This window comes from Pongo pygmaeus, chromosome 4 (genome assembly GCF_028885625.2).
Source record: "Pongo pygmaeus isolate AG05252 chromosome 4, NHGRI_mPonPyg2-v2.0_pri, whole genome shotgun sequence".
Classification (NCBI taxonomy): domain Eukaryota; kingdom Metazoa; phylum Chordata; class Mammalia; order Primates; family Hominidae; genus Pongo; species Pongo pygmaeus.
Genome location: NC_072377.2, coordinates 126127100 through 126135093, shown reverse-complemented (window position 1 = coordinate 126135093; position 7994 = coordinate 126127100). Strand labels below are relative to the sequence as shown.

The following is a 7994-nucleotide window of genomic DNA, read 5'->3' as shown; positions in this document are numbered from 1 at the left end:
AACCAGTCTGAGTGACTGTGGCCCAGGAAACAGTCTCAAGAGATCCTGAGAATGCTTAAGGTGGTTGGATTATGGGTTAGTTTTATACATTTTAGGAAGACAAGAATGATAGGTAAAATCAGAAATCAATACATGGAAGATGAACATTGGTTCAGGATACAGGGGCAGGATATCTTGAAAGAGGGGGAGGATGGGGATGGGGTCTTATAAGACATAGGTGGATTCAAAGATTTTCTGATTGGCAATTGACTGAAAGAGTTGAGCTATGTTTAAAGACTTGAAGTTGTTAGAACCAGCGAATATGTATAGGTCTGCAGCAAACTCACTTTTTGCCACTTCAGGAGACAGGATTCAACTGAGGGAACATAAGGCAGAGTGAGAGACTGAGGCAAGTTTTAGAGCAGAAGTGAAGTTTATTTTAAAAGTTTTAGGACAGGAAGTAAAGTACACTTTGGAGAGGGCCAAGCAGGCAGCTTGAGAGAGTCAAGTGCATGGTTTGTCCTTTGACTTGGGGTCTTATACACTGGCATGATTCCGGGGTCTTGCATCTCTTCTCTCCTGATTCGTCCCTTGGGTTGGGCTGTCTGCATGTGCAGTAGCCTGCCAGCATTCAGGAGGGGCCTAACATGCCATGAAACACTGAAATTGTGCACATGCTCACTTGAGGTGTCTTCCCTTACCAATAGAGTGTTCCCAGGAGAAGGTCATATACCAGTCAAACTCTGCCATTTTGCCTCATAGTGCACATGCTTGAGCCCACTCACCCAGTTCCTGGGATCTTATCAGGAAGCCGCTGATCACCCGTTTCAGGAGATTTCTATCAATTGGGAGACTGCTTTTCCCTGGTGCTGGCTGTGACCAATTATTATTTTAGAGAGACAGTTTAACAACCGATTGACCATCACCTAATAGTTGCCTGACATTCCTGGTGAGGGGATCCCTCTCCTGTCCTGCTCACATCTGCCTGACTACCTCCTGTAACACAATGAAATATTTCCACAAGTATTCCAATTATGATTTGTAGAAAATATTTTTCTCATATCAAAAAATGTGTTATTTACTATATTACATTCTTTTCTCCAGAGAATTTTTGTGTTGTCTTAGTTCCAGAGGAACTGATTATATTTTAAACACTGTATATAAAATTCAGGAGATTCACTTTAGTTTACCAGTTCAGATGTCTTGTTTTATATAATTAAAATTTATATTTACCACTAACAAACTCACCTCCAATTGCAAGTGAAATATTACTTATGAAATGTAAGTATTTTGATTTCACACACCCTATTTTCTTTGCCACAGAGAGTAACAAATTCTGTTTATCTGTCATAACCTTCTGCCCCTTGAAATTTCTCAATTTGGTAGATTGCCAGTGTAATTCATCAAGGTAGCTATAATGTAAGTATTTTTAATTTAACACTTCCACAAATAATTTTATAGCTAGACTATTTTAAAAAATTTATTTTTAATTGACAAATAATTTCATATATCAATGGAATACAAAGTGATATTTTGATACATGTGTACAGGTAGAATGATTAAGTCAGGCTAATTAGTAGATACATCACCTAGAGTGAAATAAATCCCAACACTCAACCACAGATGAAGTTTCTCAGTCAGTCCCATCTGGTTACTAATTCTTTGCTTGTTCGTTTAGTCACATAAGAAACACTTTTGCACTGTACAGTTTCCCTCAAATAGACTTCTGACATTTGGACATGACAGCCAAGTTGGGATCAATCAGTGCCCATTAAATTCAGTGCTTTTGTTTCCCTTGAATAAAGGGCGTTCTGATTACATATTTACAACAAAATTCTCAGAAAGTTGTTTTGCTAGAGCCAAAGAGAAAGAGTTCATGTTTAATGCAATAAGCAATAAAAACGGGCTGCTGGCCAGATGGCCAAATAAGAACAGCTCCGATCTGCAGCTCCCAGCCAGACCAACGCAGAAGACGGGTGATTTCTGCATTTCCAACTGAGGTACACTGTTCATCTCATTGGAACTGGTTAGGCAGTGGGTGCAGCCCACATAGGGAGAGCAGAAGCAGGTTGGGACATCACCTCACTGGGGAAGTGCAAGGAATAGGGGAGCCCCCTCACCCAACTCCAGGTACCTCAGCCAAGGGAAGCTGTGAAGGACTGTGCTGTCCGACCCAGATACTATGCTTTTCCCAATTTTTTTGCAATCCGCAGACCAGGAGATTGCCTCGTGTGCCTACACCACCAGGGCCCTGGGTTTCAAGCACAAAACTGGGTGGCTATTCAGGCAGACGCTGAGCTAGCCACAGGAGGTTTTTGTTGTTGTTGTTGTGTTCCCTCCCCGACCCCCTGCCCCCATATCCGAGTGGTGACTGGAACCCCAGTGAGACAGAACCATTCACTCCCATGGAAAGGGGGCTGAAGCCAGGGAGCTTCAGTGGGTCTCACCCCTACTGAGCCCAGCAAGGTAAGAACCACTGGCTTGAAATTATCGCTGCCAGCACAGCCAACTGAAGTCAACCTGGGACCATCCAGCTTGCTGAAGGGAGGGGCCTCCACCATTACAGAGGCTTCAGTAGGCGGTTTTCCCCTGACCGCACTATAAAGGCCTGGAAGTTCGGACTGTGTGGAACTCAACACAGCGTGGCAAAGTGGCTGTGGCCAGAGTGCCTCTGTAAATTCCTCTTCACTGGGCAGGGCATCTCTGAAAGAAAGACAGCAGACCCAGTCAGGGGCATATAGCTAATAACCCCATCTCCATGGGACAGAGCAGCTGGGGGAAGGGGCGGCTGTGGGAGTATCTTCACCAGACTTAAACGTTCCTGCATGCCAGCTCTGAAGAGAGCAGCAAATCCTGACCAGGAGGGTTTTCCTAGCACAGCACTCAAGCTGTGCTACGGGACAGACTGCCTTCTCAAGTGGGTCCCCGATTCCTGTGCCTCCTGACTAAGAGAGACCTCCTAACTGGGTTTGATAGACATCTCATACAGGAGAGCTCTGACTGGTATCAGGCCAGTGCCCCTCTGGGACGAAGCTTCCAGGGGAAGGAGCAGGAATCAATCTTTGCTGTTCTGCAGCCTCTGCTGGTGATACCCAGGCAAACAGGGTCTGGAGTGGACCTCCAGCAAACTGCAGCAGACCTGCAGAAGAGGGGCCTGACTGTTAGAAGAAAATCAAACAAACAGAAAACAATAACAACAACACTAACAAAAAGAAGCCCCACACAGAAACCCCATCCAAAGGTCATCAACCTCAAAGATAAAAGGTAGACAAATCCACAAATATGAGAAAAATCAGAGCAAACATGCTGCAAATTCCAAAAACCAGAATGCGTCTTCTCCTCCAAGTGACTGCAACTCCTCTCCAGCAAGGGCACAAAACTGGATGGAGAATGAAACTGATGAATTGGCAGAAGAAGGCTTCAGAAGATGGGTAATAACAAATTCCTCTGAGCTAAAGGAGCATGTTCTAACCCAACGTAAGGAAGCTAAGAATCTTGATAAAAGGTTACAGGAACTGGCAACTAGAATAACCAGTTTAGAGAAGAACATAAGTGACCTAATGGAGATGAAAAACGCAGTACAAGAACTTGGAGAAACACGCACAAGTATCAACAGCTGAATCAATCAAGCAGAAGAGAGGATATCAGAGTTTGAAGATCAACTTAGTGAAATGAGGCATGAAGACAAGATTAGAGAAAAAAAGATAGAAAAGGAATGAACAAAGCCTCCAAGAAATATGGGACTATGTGAAAAGACCAAACCTACGATTGATTGGCGTCCCTGAAAGTGATGGGGAGAATGGAACCAAGTTGGAAAACACACTTCAGGATATTATCCAGGAGAACTTCCCCAACCTAGCAAGACAGGCCAACATTCAATACAAAGAACAACACTAAGATACTCCTTGAGAAGAGCAACCCCAAGACACGTAATTGTTAGATTCTCCAAGGTTGAAATGAAGGAAAAATTGTTAAGGGCAGCCAGAGAGAAAGGTCTGGTTACCTACAAAGGGAAGCCCATCAGACTAACAGTGTCTAACATCAGCTAACAGAAACCCTGCAAGCCAGAAGAGAATGGGGACCAATATTCAACATTCTCTTTTTTCTTTTTTTGAAATGGAGTCTCACTCTGTCGCCCAGGCTGGAGTGCAGTGGCACAATCTCGGCTCACTGCAACCTCCGCCTCCCAGATTCAGGCGATACTCCTGCCTTAGCCTCCTGAGTAGCTGGGATTACAGGTGCATGCCACCACATCCAGCTAGTTTTTGTATGCTTTTTTTAGTAGAGATGGGGTTTCACCATGTTGGTCAGGCTGGTCTTGAACTCCTGACCTTGTGATCCATCTACCTCGGCTTCCCAAAGTGCTGGGATTATAGTCATGAGCCACCCTGCCTGGCCTCAACATTCTTAAAGAAAAGAATTTTTAACTCAGAATTTCATATTCAGCCAGACTACGCTTATAAGTGAAGCAGCAATAAAATCCTTTACAGACAAGCAATTCTGAGGGATTTTCTTATCAACAGGCCTGCCTTACAAGAGCTCCTGAAGGAAGCACTAAATATGGAAAAGAAAAACCAGTATCAGCCACTGCAAAAACACACCAAAATATAAAGACCAATGGCACTATGAAGAAACTGCATCAACTAATGTGCAGAATAGCCAGCTAGCATCATGAAGACAGGATCAAATTCACCCATAACAATAGTAACCTTAAATGTAAATGGGCTAAATGCCCCAATTAAAAGACACAGACTGGCAAATTGAATACAGATTCAAGACCAATTGGTGTGCTTTATTCAGGAGACCCATCTCATGTGCAAAGACACACATAGGGTCAAAATAAAGGGATGGAGGAATATTTACCAAGCAAATGGAAAGAAAAAAAAAAAAGCAGGAGTTGCAATCCTAGTCTCTGATAAAACAGATTTTAAATCAACAAAGATCAAAAAAGACAAAAAAAAGGGCATTACGTGGTAAAGGGATCAATGCAACAAGAAGAGCTAAATATCCTAAATATATATGCACCCAATACAGGAGCATCCAGATTCATAAAACAAGGTATTAGATACCTACAAAGAGACTTAGACTACCACACAATAATAGTGGGAGACTTTAACACCCCACTGTCAGTATTAGACAGATGGAGACAGAAAATTAACAAGGATATTCAGGACTTGAACTCAGCTCTGGACCAAGCAGACTTAATAGATATCTATAGAACTCTCTGCCACAAATCAACAGAATATACATTTTTCTCAACACCACATAGTGCTTATTCTAAAATCGACCACATAATTGGAAGTAAAACACTCCTCAGCAAATGCAAAAGAATGGAAATCATAACAGCCTCTCAGACCACAGTGCAATCAAATTAAAACTCAGGATTAAGAAATGCACTCAAAACTGCACAACTACATGGAAACTGAACAACCTGCTCCTGAAGGACTACTTGGTAAATAACAAATTTAAGCAGAAATAATGAAGTTCTTTGAACCCAATGAGATAAAAGACAATGTACAAGAATCTCTGGGATACAACTAAAGCAGTATTTAGAGGAAAATTTATAGCACTAAATGGCCACATCAGAAAGCAGGAAAGATCTAAAATTGACACCCTGACATCACAATTAAAAGAACTAGAGAAGCAAGACCAAACAAATTCAAAAGCTTTCTGAAGACAAGAAATAACTAAGATCAGGGCAGAACTGAAAGAGATAGAGACATGAAAAACTCTTTAAAAAAATCAATGAATCCAGGAGCTGTTTTCTTTTTGAAAAGATTAACAAAATAGATAGACTGCTAGCCAGATTAATAAAGAAGAAAACAGAGAAGAACAACATAGGCACAATAAAAATGATAAAGGGGATATCACCAGTGATCCCACAGAAATACAAACTACCATCAGAGAATACTATAAACACCTCTACATAAATTAACTAGACAATCTAGAAGAAGTTGATAAATTCCAGGACACATACACTCTCCCAAGACTAAATGAGGAAGAAGCCAAATCCCTGAATAGATTCATAAAATGTTCTGAAACTGAGGCAGTAATTAGTAGCCTACCAATGACAAAAAAAGCACAAAAGCATACAAATTCACAGCCAAATTCCACCAGAAGTACAAAAAGGAGCTAGTACCATTCCTTATGAAACAATTTCAAACAATAAAAAAGAGGGACTCCTCCCTAACTCATTTTATGAGGCCAGCATCATCCTGATACCAAAACCTGGCAGAGACACAACAAAAAAAGAAAATTTCAGGCCAATATCCTGGATGAACATCTGTGCAAAAACCTCAATAAAACACTGGCAAACCGAATCCAACAGCACATCAAAAAGCTTATCCACAACAAGCAAATTGGCTTCACCCATGGGATGCAAGGCTGGTTTAACATATGCAAATCAAGAAATGTAATCCATCCCATAAACAGAAACAATGACAAAAACCACATGATTATCTCAATAGATGCAGAAAAGGCCTTTGGTAAAATTCAGCATCCCTTCATGCTAAAAACTCTCAATAAAATAGGTATTGATGGAGCATATCTCAAAATAATAAGAGCTATTTATGACAAACCCATAGCCAACATCATAATGAATGGGCAAAAGCTGGAAGCATTCCCTTTGAAAACTGGCACAAGGCAAGGATGCCGTCTCTCACCATTCCTATTCAACATAGTATTGGAAATTCTGGCCAGAGCAATCAGGCAAGAGAAAGAAATAAAATGTATTCAAATATGAAGAGAGGAAGTCAAATTGTCTCTGTTTGCAGATGACATGATTGTATATTTAGAAAACCCCATCATCTCAGCCCCAAAACTCCTTAAACTGATAAACAACTTCAGCAAAATCTCAGGATACAAAATCAATGTACAAAAATCACATGTATTCCTATACACCAATAATAGACAAGCAGAGAGTCAAATCATGAGTGAACTCCCATTCACCGTTGCTATAAAGAAAATAAAATACCTAGGAATCCAACTTACAAGGGATATGAAAGACCTCTTCAAGGAGGACTACAAACCACTGCTCAAGGAAATAAGAGAGGGCACAAACTAATGGAAAAACATTCCATGCTCATGGATAGGAAGAATCAATATTGTGAAAATGGCCATATTGCCCAAAGTAATTTATAGGTTCATTGCTGTTCCCATAAAGCTACCATTGACTTTCTTCACAGAATTAGAAGAAAGTACTTTTAATTTTACATGAAACCCAAAAAGAGCCTGTGTAGCCAAGACAATCCTAAGCAAAAAGAACAAAGCTGGAGGTATCACGCTATCTGACTTCAAACTATACTACAATGCTACAGTAACCAAAATAGCATGGTACTGGTACCAAAACAGAGATATAGAACAATGGAACAGAAAAGAGGTCTCAGAAATAACACCACACATCTACAACCATCTGATCTTTGACAAACCTGAGAAAAACAAGCCATGGGGAAAGGATTCCCTATTCAGTAAATGGTGCTGGGAAAACAGGCTTTCCATATGCAGAAAACAGAAACTGGACCCCTTCCTTACATCTTATACAAAAGTTAACTCAAGATGGATTAAAGACTTAAACATAAAACCTAAAACTATGAAAACCCTAGAGGAAAACCTAGGCAATACCATTCAGGACATAGGCATGGGCAAAGACTTCATGATTAAAACACCAAAAGCAATTGCAACCAAAGCCAAAATTGGCAAACGGGATCTAATTAACCTAAAGAGCTTCTGCTCAGCAGAAGAAAATATCATTGGAATGAACAGGCAGCCAACAGAATAGGAGAAAATTTTTGCAATCCATCTGACAGAGGACTAATATCTAGAATCTACAAGGAACCTAAACAAACTTACAAGAAAAAAACAACCCCATCAAAAAGTGGGCAAAGTACGTGAACAGACACTTCTTAAAAGAAGACGTTTATGTGGCCAACAAACATACGAGAAAAATGTCAGCATCACTGGTCATTAAAGACATGCAAATCAAAACCACAGTGAGATACCATGTTACGCCAGTTAGA

The 7994-nt window shown here is 40.8% G+C and overlaps 1 pseudogene; it reads left to right on the top strand.

Moving 5' to 3' along the window:
• Nucleotides 1-3306: 3306 nt before the first annotated feature.
• The window catches only part of LOC129036236 (probable ribosome biogenesis protein RLP24), a 58557-nt pseudogene continuing 53869 nt past the window's right edge, over nt 3307-7994 (top strand).